The sequence below is a fragment of the Lissotriton vulgaris genome, chromosome 2_1 (genome assembly GCF_964263255.1).
Source record: "Lissotriton vulgaris chromosome 2_1, aLisVul1.2, whole genome shotgun sequence".
Classification (NCBI taxonomy): Eukaryota; Metazoa; Chordata; class Amphibia; order Caudata; family Salamandridae; genus Lissotriton; species Lissotriton vulgaris.
In genome coordinates, this window is record NC_141687.1 from 1,789,749,561 (window position 1) to 1,789,760,490 (window position 10,930).

Genomic DNA, 10,930 nt, shown 5'->3' on the forward strand with positions numbered 1-10,930 from the left:
GATTCATCACAGCACACTCTGGTTCACCACTGCCACCCTCTGGTTCATCACTGTCACCCTCTGGCTCACCACTGCCACCCACTGGTTTACCGCTGCCACCCTCTGGTTCATCACTGTCACCCTCTGGTTCATCACTGCCACCCTCTAGTTCACCACTGCCACCCTCTGATTCATCACTGTCACCCTCTGGTTCATCACTGCCACCCCACTGGTTCACCACTGCCACCCTCTGGTTCACCACTGCCACCCTCTGGTTCACCACTGTCACCCTCTGGTTCACCACTATCACTCTCTGGTTCATCACTGCCACCCTCTGGTTCACCACTGCCACCCTCTGGTTCACCACTGCCACCCTCTGATTCATCACTGTCACCCTCTGGTTCATCACTGCCACCCTCTAGTTCACCACTGCCACCCTCTGATTCATCACTGTCACCCTCTGGTTCATCACTGCCACCCTCTGCTTCACCAATGACACCCTCTGGTTCACCACTGTCACCCTCTGGTTCACCACTATCACCCTCTGGTTCATCACTGCCACCCTCTGGATCATCACTGCCACCCTCTGGTACACCACTGCCACCCTCTGATTTATCACTACCACCCTCTGGTTCATCACTGCCACCCTCTGGTTCACCACTGCCACCCTCTGGTTCATCCCTGTCACCCTCTGGTTCATCACTGCCACCCTCTGATTCACCACTGCCACCCTCTGATTCACCACTGCCACCCTCTGGTTCACCACTGTCACCCTCTGGTTCACCACTGTCACCCTCTGGTTCACCACTGCCACCCTCAGGTTCATCACTGCCACCCTCTGGTTCACCATTGCCACCCTCTGGTTCACCATTGCCACCCTCTGGTTCATCACTGCCACCCTCTGGTTCACCACTGTCACCCTCTGGTTCACCACTGTCACCCTCTGGTTTATCACTGCCACCCTCTGGTTCATCACTGCTACCCTCTGGTTCATCACTGCCACCCTCTGGTTCACCACTGTCACCCTCTGGTTCACCACTGTCACCCTCTGGTTTATCACTGCCACCCTCTGGTTCATCACTGCTACCCTCTGGTTCACCATTGCCACCCTCTGGTTCGCCACTGCCACCCTCTGGTTCGCCACTGCCACCTTCTGGTTCATCACTGCTACCCTCTGGTTCACCCCGGCCACCATCTGGTTCATCACTGCCACCCTCTGGTTCATCACTGCCACTCTCTGGTTCACCATTGCCACCCTCTGGTTCATCACAGCACCCTCTGGTTTACCACTGCCAACCTCTGGTTCATCACTGTCACCATCCGGTTCACCACTGCCACCCTCTGGTTCATCACTGTCACCCTCTGGTTCATCACCGCCACCCTCTGGTTCATCACAGCACCCTCTGGTTCACCACTGACACCCTCTGGTTCACCACTGCCACCCTCTGGTTCATCACTACCACCATTGGGATCACCAATGTCACCCTCTGGTTCATCACTGTCACCCTCTGGGTTATCACTGCCACCCTCTGGTTCATCACTGGCACCCTCTGGTTCATCACAGCACCCTCTGGTTCACCACTGCCACCCTCTGGTTCACTACTGCCACCCTATGGCTCACCATTGCCACCCTCTGGTTTATCACAGCACTCTCTGGTTCACAACTGCACCTTCGAGTTCATCACAGCACCCTCTCGTTCACCACTGTAGATTATGGGGAGAAAGCACACCTGCCCAGCCTCAACCGGGGGCTGGTTAATGTGTTACTGAATTTGAGCTTCAAGTCCGGCACCTGCTTCCTTATCTGTAAGTGCTTCCTGTTGTGGTTAAATTTTTGTGACAGCCTGGAGCATTGTGCCATACTTGTAACTATTCTCTGACCCTGCTTCGAGGGTCAGAGCAGGGTCAGAGAATAGTTGCAAGTAGGCAACAACTCTGGAGGCGCCACTCAGGAAGCACTTACAGGGTTACAGCAGGTGCCCAAGTTGAAGTTAATTTCTTTGTATTCGTTTTATAAATGGTTACAAAGAAATTAGCTTCAACTTGGGCACCTGCTGTAACCCTGTAAGTGCTTCATGTACTTCAGTTTTTGTAAATCCGTCCCCAACGCGATTTCGCGGATTTTTCTGCAATTTCGCGAGATTCGCAGGCTGCGAAATTGCAGAAAATCCGCAAATTCCTCGAACTGAATGGATTTTACGCCCATGCTTAGTCTAAGCGTGAGCCGATCAGCGCGAATAACAGCTAACATTTGTTATGATATCCTTGGAGGCTTTAACACTCACTGTGCAGACTAAGGTCGTGGTGTAAGTCTAGAGATGTTAAAAACAAGCCATTCTCATGTGAAGATATTCACGCAGTCAAACTTACAACAACAGCTACCTGCAGTGCCATGTGCAAAAGCGGCAAAAGGGCAAAATGGCGTTTAAACTTCTAATAAGCTTATGCTAACATAGCAATGTGTGAAAGAGGTCTGCCTTCACTACATGGCCTTCCTCCAATTTATGATTAATTGGGATGGTTTTTAATCTACATACAGTATTAAGTTGAGAAAAGATTTTATACAAAAGCACAATGCAGTTTAATTTTTTCGATAAATCCTATTCCCTTACTTATTCTAGTATATTAACTATTAAGTGCAATGGTATTAAATCGTGGATAAGAAGCTGCCCTTAAGATACTGCTAGTGCATGTTAGGCTTTCTTAATTATGTTCCTTACCCCACGACCATTAAATAGTATCCTGATGAAATTTACAAGTTAAGTTGCACTTTACTGACTAATTTGCACAAAAACAATGCATGGTACCCCTAGTTATAGTTAAACAGGTGCATGTATGATTATTTTAACTATGTTGGTCACTCTAAGACCATTAAATAGAATTTTACATTTGTGGCTCCTACAGTGCACGTGGGCACCTTAATGACTATCTTGCGTAAAAATGCTGCATGGTTCAACCAATAGCCGTTTAACCAGAACTCGATAGGTGCAAGGGGTCCAATAAGGGCAATAAGATCTATGAGACAATATCATTGTAGATCATGTTTTTAAAATCATTTTTATTCTGATGGTCTGGAAATGCATTGTAAAATGTTTGTTTTTAAAACGATACTTTTGTATGGTGTGCGTTTTCTTTTTGCTACTGAGTCAGAATGTAAGTTTTAATTAACTGAACAATAAATTATTCATTCATTCATTAACTTCGCAGCTGTGACATCGATAGCTTCACAAATACATCCATTTAAAAAAAACTCTGATAATGTTGCAGACTTCTTGATGGACAAAATCCCCGCCAAATAGGACAATATTAATATAAAGATGCTTATAGACCCCTGGGGAATTCAATAACTCTCCATGGATATACTAACCTTAGCGGCTGAGAGATGTCTGCGTTCTGGGAAACTTTCCAATTCTTCCAAAATCAACAGTGGCAGAAGCTATGAAGAAAAATAAATCAGGATCGATTTCTCATCTATCTCTGTCTCCTATTAGCTCGTCAACATCAACAGAGATGACAAAGTTGATGACAAAGTTCTCCGTCCACCTGAAAATGTGAAAAAATATCAATATATATTAACTAAGGAAAAAAACCTTCACTGAATGCAACGCCCTGGCCCAATTGTAGACTTAAATCCAGACTAGACTTCAGCAAAACCCAAACTGCCAAAGAAATTTGTGACCAAAAGGGTGAGAAGCCATATCAAATATTTCAATACCTTGCAAAGTAGATTGGCCAGGGAATAACATCCTCCGCAGACAAAATGTATTTTAAATACGAAAGTAATGCATAACAAAATACCAAACTAATTAACTTCTGTACGTGATATTAAATAAAATAACTCAGTCTGGTGACAATACAGTAAACCGTTTTCAGACTTTGCACAGCAAATGATTAACTAATTCTTCACTGTGCAAAGGGACTTGGAACAGTAAAGCACACACAGCAAGCGTCATTACTAACAGATTTGGAATCAACTGTGGACCTTACTGCGCGCAAGAGCAAATGTTTGCATGGAGGGCTGCGTTGAACAGTTGACTCCATCTCAGCATTCTAATTCAAAATGTGCGGGTGCAGTATGCCCCCAAAAGTGGCATACTATGAATGGGACATTTTAAGGAACATGTAGTGGTCCCTACTACTCCTTACAAGCCTTAACACCCAAAAAGTAAGCTGTCTGAAACGCACAATATGAATTGTCACCGCTTGCCCTCAGCATCTGGTGGCCATTCGATGCTTTGCGACAGCAGGAGTGGTTGGAAACCATGTGTTCAGAAATCCTGTTCATAAGCCTGACAGTCATAATCTCACGGCGAATCGCTGTATTCAATCACATTAATACTGAATTTTGGGAAATGTTACACTCATACAACAAATCGTCGTAGTGATACAAATCTTTAACAGGATAAGAGTTTGTTTATCCCCTGAAGATCATAATCCTGTAGGAGATGTTATTCTAAATACAGGGTAGAGTCAGATCTGGATATTGTTTAAACTTAAAGTCCTTCGTCAAGATATTCTTTCAAAAATTAAATATTTATTTTCATTTGTTTCTCATGTATAATTCCAAATAAATGCCTCCTGAAATTATCCTCAAATGTCACGTGGATTGCTCACACGTGTAAGCTTAACAGTTTTTTGTTAAATCAAAGAAGATTAACCTCAAAATATGCCTTCTGTAAAGTATCCACAAATATCACATGGACTGATTACAGCTGTAAATTTTACAGTTCTTAGTTACATCAAAGAAGATTGATCTCAAGCCAAATATCAAATTGATTGAACACAGGTGTAAACTATGCAGTTCCTTGTTACATCAAAGAAATTGCTTTCAAAATAGCCATCGTGTTTTGCCCCATGCAGGCAGGTAAGCCTAGGGCTTTCTCAAGGCTAATGTATAGAAAAACGAAAGATACAAAAGCAGGTTTTAGTATAATAAAATTGTTGGTGACTACATAACGATATTTCTGGCGCCACATTAATGGTGAAAGCACTGCACACGTGAAGAGACACTGCACATGTTTAATTTAAAAGATGAACTCTTAAATAAACACGCTGCCGTAACTTAATATTACACTCTTTTAAATTAAACACGCTGCTGGTAATTTCTCATTGCATGCCAATAAACAAATTGTTAGTGCTTTTCAAATATAAATAGCATTCCCATTCATTACTGTCCTACTACTATTGGCTGTCCCATCAGTTATTAATTATTTTCCACCACATCACACCTTCACTTGGTCACTTATGTACAGATTAATTCCAAGAGCACGTGTGCAGTGTCTCTTCGCAAGTGCAGTGTTTTCACCATTACCGTGGCACTGGCACCAAAAATAATATTATGCAGTCAGCAACAATTTTATTTTACGAAGTCCTTTTTTTGTATCTTTTGTTTTTCTATACCTTAGCCATGTGAAAGCTCTAGTCTTACGTGCCTTCATAGGGTAAAACACATGTTGGCTATTTTGAGAGCAAACTTCTTTGATGTAACAAGGAACTGCAAACATTCCTCCTGTTGATCAATTCATGAGATACTTGTGGGTAATTTACAGAAAATATCTTAGGCATTATACGATGAGAAACAAATAAAGATAAATATTTCATTTTTTAAAGAATACCCTGACGCAATATTTTGCCTTGACTCCAACCTGTGTTTAGAATAACAATAGGAATATAAACTCAGAGGGTAAACAGACACTCATCCTGGTAAAGATTTGCACCATGTGTTGATAACCTTTCAAGTAATACTGAAACAGGAACACTTTGCAGCACATCACCCCATATTCTGCACATAACAAATGTGTGAAATGTGTGTTATTATATGCAGTGGCCTGTAAACGTCTTAAATGTATGTTATTATTTGCAGTGGCCACTGTCCATTGCAATGTACATTAGTGCAGTACAAATTGTTTTTTACATTTGCAGTCTGCTGACTTGCTTAGGAATGTAAAATAATTCTGGGCCCCAGAACACTTATCTTTATATTTGATCATAATAGATACTGACCGAAAGAAGGATACAAGGCCACGTAGGGATTGCAGCAACGTCTGTCTACATATGAAAAAAACAGCATCGGTGAAATTGTGCGAACCAGATGCCTTGTGGTGATTGACAAGTTACCACTCTGAAGCCATACTTCTGGGTAAGTTGAGTATTCATTTATGCATAAGCTTCACCCACAGCATGTATTTTTACTTTTTATTTTGATGGTTTTATATAGAGCGAACATGACCCTTGCGGGTATCAGAGCACTTTACAAGTGAGGTAGTTAAACAAAGGAGACAATGTACAAAAGAAACATAGTATTTCGAAATAGATTCTTATGTTCCAGCTGGTTGCTCTAAAAGTCAGCTTCAAGTGAATTTCAACATGAGAAGAGATTTGACTTCTTTTTTGAAGTAGGCTGTTGAGGGGTTAAGTCTGGTTTCTGGGGGTAGTGCATTTCGAATCCTTGGAGCAATACCAGAGAAAGCGCAGTTATATGTTTTCTTCTTGACAAATCTTTGAGGCTTTAGAAGAAGGTTGCTGGTGCTCCTGGATGATCTGTTTCCACATGAAGGCTCTAGTTTCTTGGCCAGATACCTCAGGGTGGTGTGATGTATGGCTTTATGTGTCATGCAGGCGATTTTTAATTGAATTCTTGCTTCTAAGGGTAGCCAATTGAGCACAAGTCAGGGGAGATGTGGCCATTTCTTTTGGAGCCTGTGATGAGCCTGGCCGCTGAGTTGAGTGATGCTGTTAGGGGAGCAGTTGTAGATCTAGGGAGTCCACAGAGAGTTGCACTACCGTATTCTAGTCTGGGAATTACTAGTGCTTGGACTGCCAGCTTGAAGTCATTTACTGGGAGGAATGGTTTTAATTTTCTGAGTGCTCATCTGAAAGTGTGCTCCTTTTGCTGCGGCACTGATGTGTTTTTGCATGTTTAGGTTACTGTCCAGAGTTACTCCCAGAGATTTTGCTGAATCGATTATAAGAGGTTGGCAGTCGAACGCTGTAAGTTGTTTAAGCCCTTCGTGTATGGTGGCTGGATGGTTAGGTGGGGTGATAAGTAAGAATTGAGTTTTGAGGGCGCTTAGTTTGAGGTGGTTTTCAGTCAACCATAACTGAGTATTTTGTAAAGTTAGATTGAGAGATTTGATGTCATCCGGAGAATTTATCTTTAAGTATAGTTGCGTGTCGTCTGCGTACATGTTAAAGTGGATATTTGATGAGTCGAGAATCTCAGTGAGCGACTCCATGAATAGGTTAAACAGTGTAGGTGAGAGGGAGGAGCCCTGTGGGACTCCTAATGTGACTGGGACGGTTGTGGACAGAGATTGGTTGACCTTGAACCTTTGGGCTCTATTCAGGAGCAAAGAGGTAAACCAATTTAGTACTGACCCCAATAAGCCCATTCTGTATTGCAGGAGATCTAGAAGATTATAATGTTTGACGGTGTCAAAGGCCGAAGATAAGTCAAGCAGGATAAGTAGGCAGGTTTAGTTCTGGTCTAGGATTGTTAGTGCGTCATCTACTATGTGGGTCATAGCCGATTCAGTACTATGTCCTGCCCGGAAAACAGATTGGAATTTATTGAGCAGGTGGAAATTGGTGATGTGGTTGTCTAACTGGCTGAAAACAAATTTTTCCAGGAGTTTAGCCAGAGTTAGGATGTTGGAAAGTGGTCAGTAGTTATTTATGTCTGTGGGTATTAGGATATAAGTATATAAAGTGTATGAAGAAACGCGTTACTTACCTGTAACAGCAGTTATCCAGTATTGGTGTCTTTCATAGATTCACATGCCTGAATCATTCCCCGTCGTCGAGACGGGAGCCTCCGGTACATAGAAAAGTAATGTCCTATAGACATACATAGAGACAAATAGGCCTAAGGGCCTCACCTTAGTAGCCTATCCTTGTCCTTATGTAAAAAGGACCAAACTCTTAGAGCCAGCCAATCAGCTATGACCTCCCTCTAGAACCTTCCTGGCAGGAGCCTCAGTCCCTCAGATTTTCGTACGCACCCAGCTAGGTAGGCGTAATACAGTTAGAGAGGGATGTGAGTCCTTCCAGGGGAGGCAGGAGGGTTGCATATGAATCTATGAAAGACACCAATACTGGATAACTGCTGTTACAGGTAAGTAACGCGTTTCTTATCCAGTATTAGGGGTGTCTTTCATAGATTCACATGCCTGAATCAGAGTAGTTAGCAATAACTTATGCACATTTCTGATGTAATGTTGCCTTACAGCCATGTTAGACAATACACATATTATCATATAACATTGGAATGATAGCATAAAGCAGAATATCATAAAGACAAAGAATGTGCATACCCGGATGGCGGGATGTTGGAAGGCTCACCTCACTGAAAGAGATGGCGAAGCACCGCCTGGCCCACTGCTGCATCCTTCTGAAGTTCGATATCCAGGCAGTAGTGTCTGGAGAAAGTGTGTGGCGATTTCCAGGTCGCCGCTCTGCATATTTCCAAAATCGGCACTCCAGCGAACAGTGCTGCCGATGTGGACATCGCCCTGGTGGAATGCACAGTAACATGATCACTCAAAGGCCGTCCGGCCTTGTTATGGCAGAATGCTATCGCTGAGGAGATCCACCTTGAGATGCTTTGTTTCGTGAGAGGCAGACCCATTCTCGGTCTGCTGTAGGCCACAAATAGTTGTGAGGATTTTCTGAAAGTCTTAGTTTAGTCTCTGTAGAATTTTAGACACCTCTTGAGATCCAAAGAATGTAGTGTTCTTTCTGCTGCGGTGGAAGGGTTCGCAAAGAAAGACCGAAGGACTATCGGTTCATTGAGATGAAAGTCTGAAGGCACTTTCGGTATGAATTTAGGATTCGGTCTCAGCACCACTCTCTCGTGTTTGAACTGCATGAATGTTTCCTGAATGGATAGAGCCTGTAGCTTGCTTACTCTCCTGGCAGATGTTAAAGCGAGTAAGAGAGCCGTTTTCCATGAGATGTACTTGATGGATGCTCGATGAATGGGCTCAAAAGGATGCCTCATGAGTTGGTTGAGGACTAGATTGAGATGCCATGTCGGAGGGACCTTTCGAGGTCTCGGGAAGGATCTATAAAGTCCCTTTAGGAACTATTTTACCAGTCTACTGGACCACAGAGAAGGTCCTGTGAAAGTTCTGGTGAACCGTGAGATAGCCGCCAGGTGAACCTTTATGGATGCATGCGCCAGTCCTGACTGTGCCAAATGCAGGAGATATGGCAATATCTGCTCGGGTGTGATATGCAGCGGTCGCAGTCCTTGCTCTGAACACCAAATGCAGAATCTTTTCCATTTGAGAGAGTAGGTTTTGTTGATACTGTCTGCTCTCGCTTTTGCCAATACGTCTCTGCATTCCTGCGGGATATTCAGGCTACAGAACTCTCTGTGCTCAGGAGCCAGGCCAATAACCTGAGCGATGGCAGGTTCGGATGTTGTACTTGCCCGTTGGACATTGTTAGGAGGTTCGGGTGCTGCCGCAGACGAATCGGTGTCCTGATGGAGAGTCGAAGAAGATCCGAGAACCAGTGCTGTCTCGGCCAGAACGGGGCAATTAGGATCAGGGTACAAGGTTCCGCCTTCATCTTCCTGAGGACCCTTGGGATCATCGGAAACGGAGGAAAAGCGTACGCAAACACGCTGAACCAACCGATGGAAAAAGCATTTCCCAGTGACCCTTGTTGGGGATGCCAGCTTGCGTAGTTTGGGCATTTGGCGTTCCCCCTGGTGGCAAACAGGTCGATTCCTGGGACTCCCCATTGAGAGAATATGTGAGTCAGTGCGCTTACGCTCAGTTCCCACTCGTGGGAGAGGGATCTTTGCCTGCTTAGGGCGTTCGCAATGGTATTGTCTTTGCCTGGTACATAGTCCGCCCTGAGCGTGATTCCATGTAGTACCAGCCAGTTCCAGATCTTCTGCGATTCGCGTGATAGAGTGAGCGAACGCGTTCCTCCCTGTTTGTTGAGATAGTGCATCGTCGTGGTGTTGTCCGTTTTGACGAGCACCTGGGAGTTCTGGATGCGTGGTAAAAAGGCCTGCAGTGCCAGATACACAGCTCTCAGCTCCAAAAGGTTTATATGGAGCTGTTTTTCCTGAGTGGCCCACTTGCCGCTTATCCGAAGGTCTTGGAGGACAGCGCCCCATCCTTCCAGGGAGGCGTCCGTGGTGATCACCAGAGGTGTTGCCGGAAGTAGAAATGGCAGCCCTACAGATAGATTCTTGCGACACCTCCACCAGTCAAGATTCTTGGATATTTTTGGTGTTATTTTTACAACGTCCTCAAAAGAACCTGTACTCTGAGTCCATTGGTTCGTGAGGGCCTCCTGCAATGGGCGCATCCTGAGTCTGCAGTGAGGGATGAGGAGTATACAGGAAGACATCATGGTTCTTCTTTGACGCCACAGCCGTGGCCAGAGATATTATCTTGTTTGTCCGTTCCATCGAGGGGAAGGCCCTTGCACACTCCATGTCCAAGGTCGCCCCGAGGAAGGTAATGTTTGTTGTAGGGATCATGCAGGATTTTTTGAGATTGAGAGTTAATCCTAGCCTTTGAAAAAGATTGGTGCAGGCGTTGGAGGATTCGGTCGCGCCGATAGCGGAGGGTGCTTTCACCAGCCAGTCGTCGAGGTAGGGGAAGACTTGGTGACCCATTTGACGCAGGAAAGCTGCCACCGGTGCAAGGCACTTTGTGAAAATCCGCGGCGCGGACTCGAGGCCAAACGGCAGGACCTTGAATTGGTAATGTTGTCCTGCGACTTCGAACCTCAGGAATTTTCTGTGACACTTGAGAATGGGGATATGGTAGTAGGCATCTTGGAGATCCAAAGATGTCATGAAATCTCCTTTTTCCAGCATGCCTAGTATTTCTTGAATCGTCACCATCCTGAACGATTGGCTCCGTAGGAAAGCGTTGAGCGCTCGGAGGTCCAGAATGGGCCTCCATCTTTTCTCCTTCTGGCGTAC

The 10,930-nt window shown here is 44.6% G+C and overlaps 1 protein-coding gene across 1 annotated transcript in view; it reads right to left on the reverse strand.

The window, feature by feature from the left end:
* Positions 1-3,522, reverse strand: part of TESMIN (testis expressed metallothionein like protein) — a 1,691,460-nt gene extending 1,687,938 nt beyond the window's left edge. The window contains exon 1 of the mRNA XM_086958946.1: positions 3,347-3,522. The gene's annotated coding sequence lies outside the window, so the exon portion shown is untranslated. The remainder of the gene's footprint in view (positions 1-3,346) is intronic.
* Between the last annotated feature and the right edge of the window lie 7,408 nt (positions 3,523-10,930).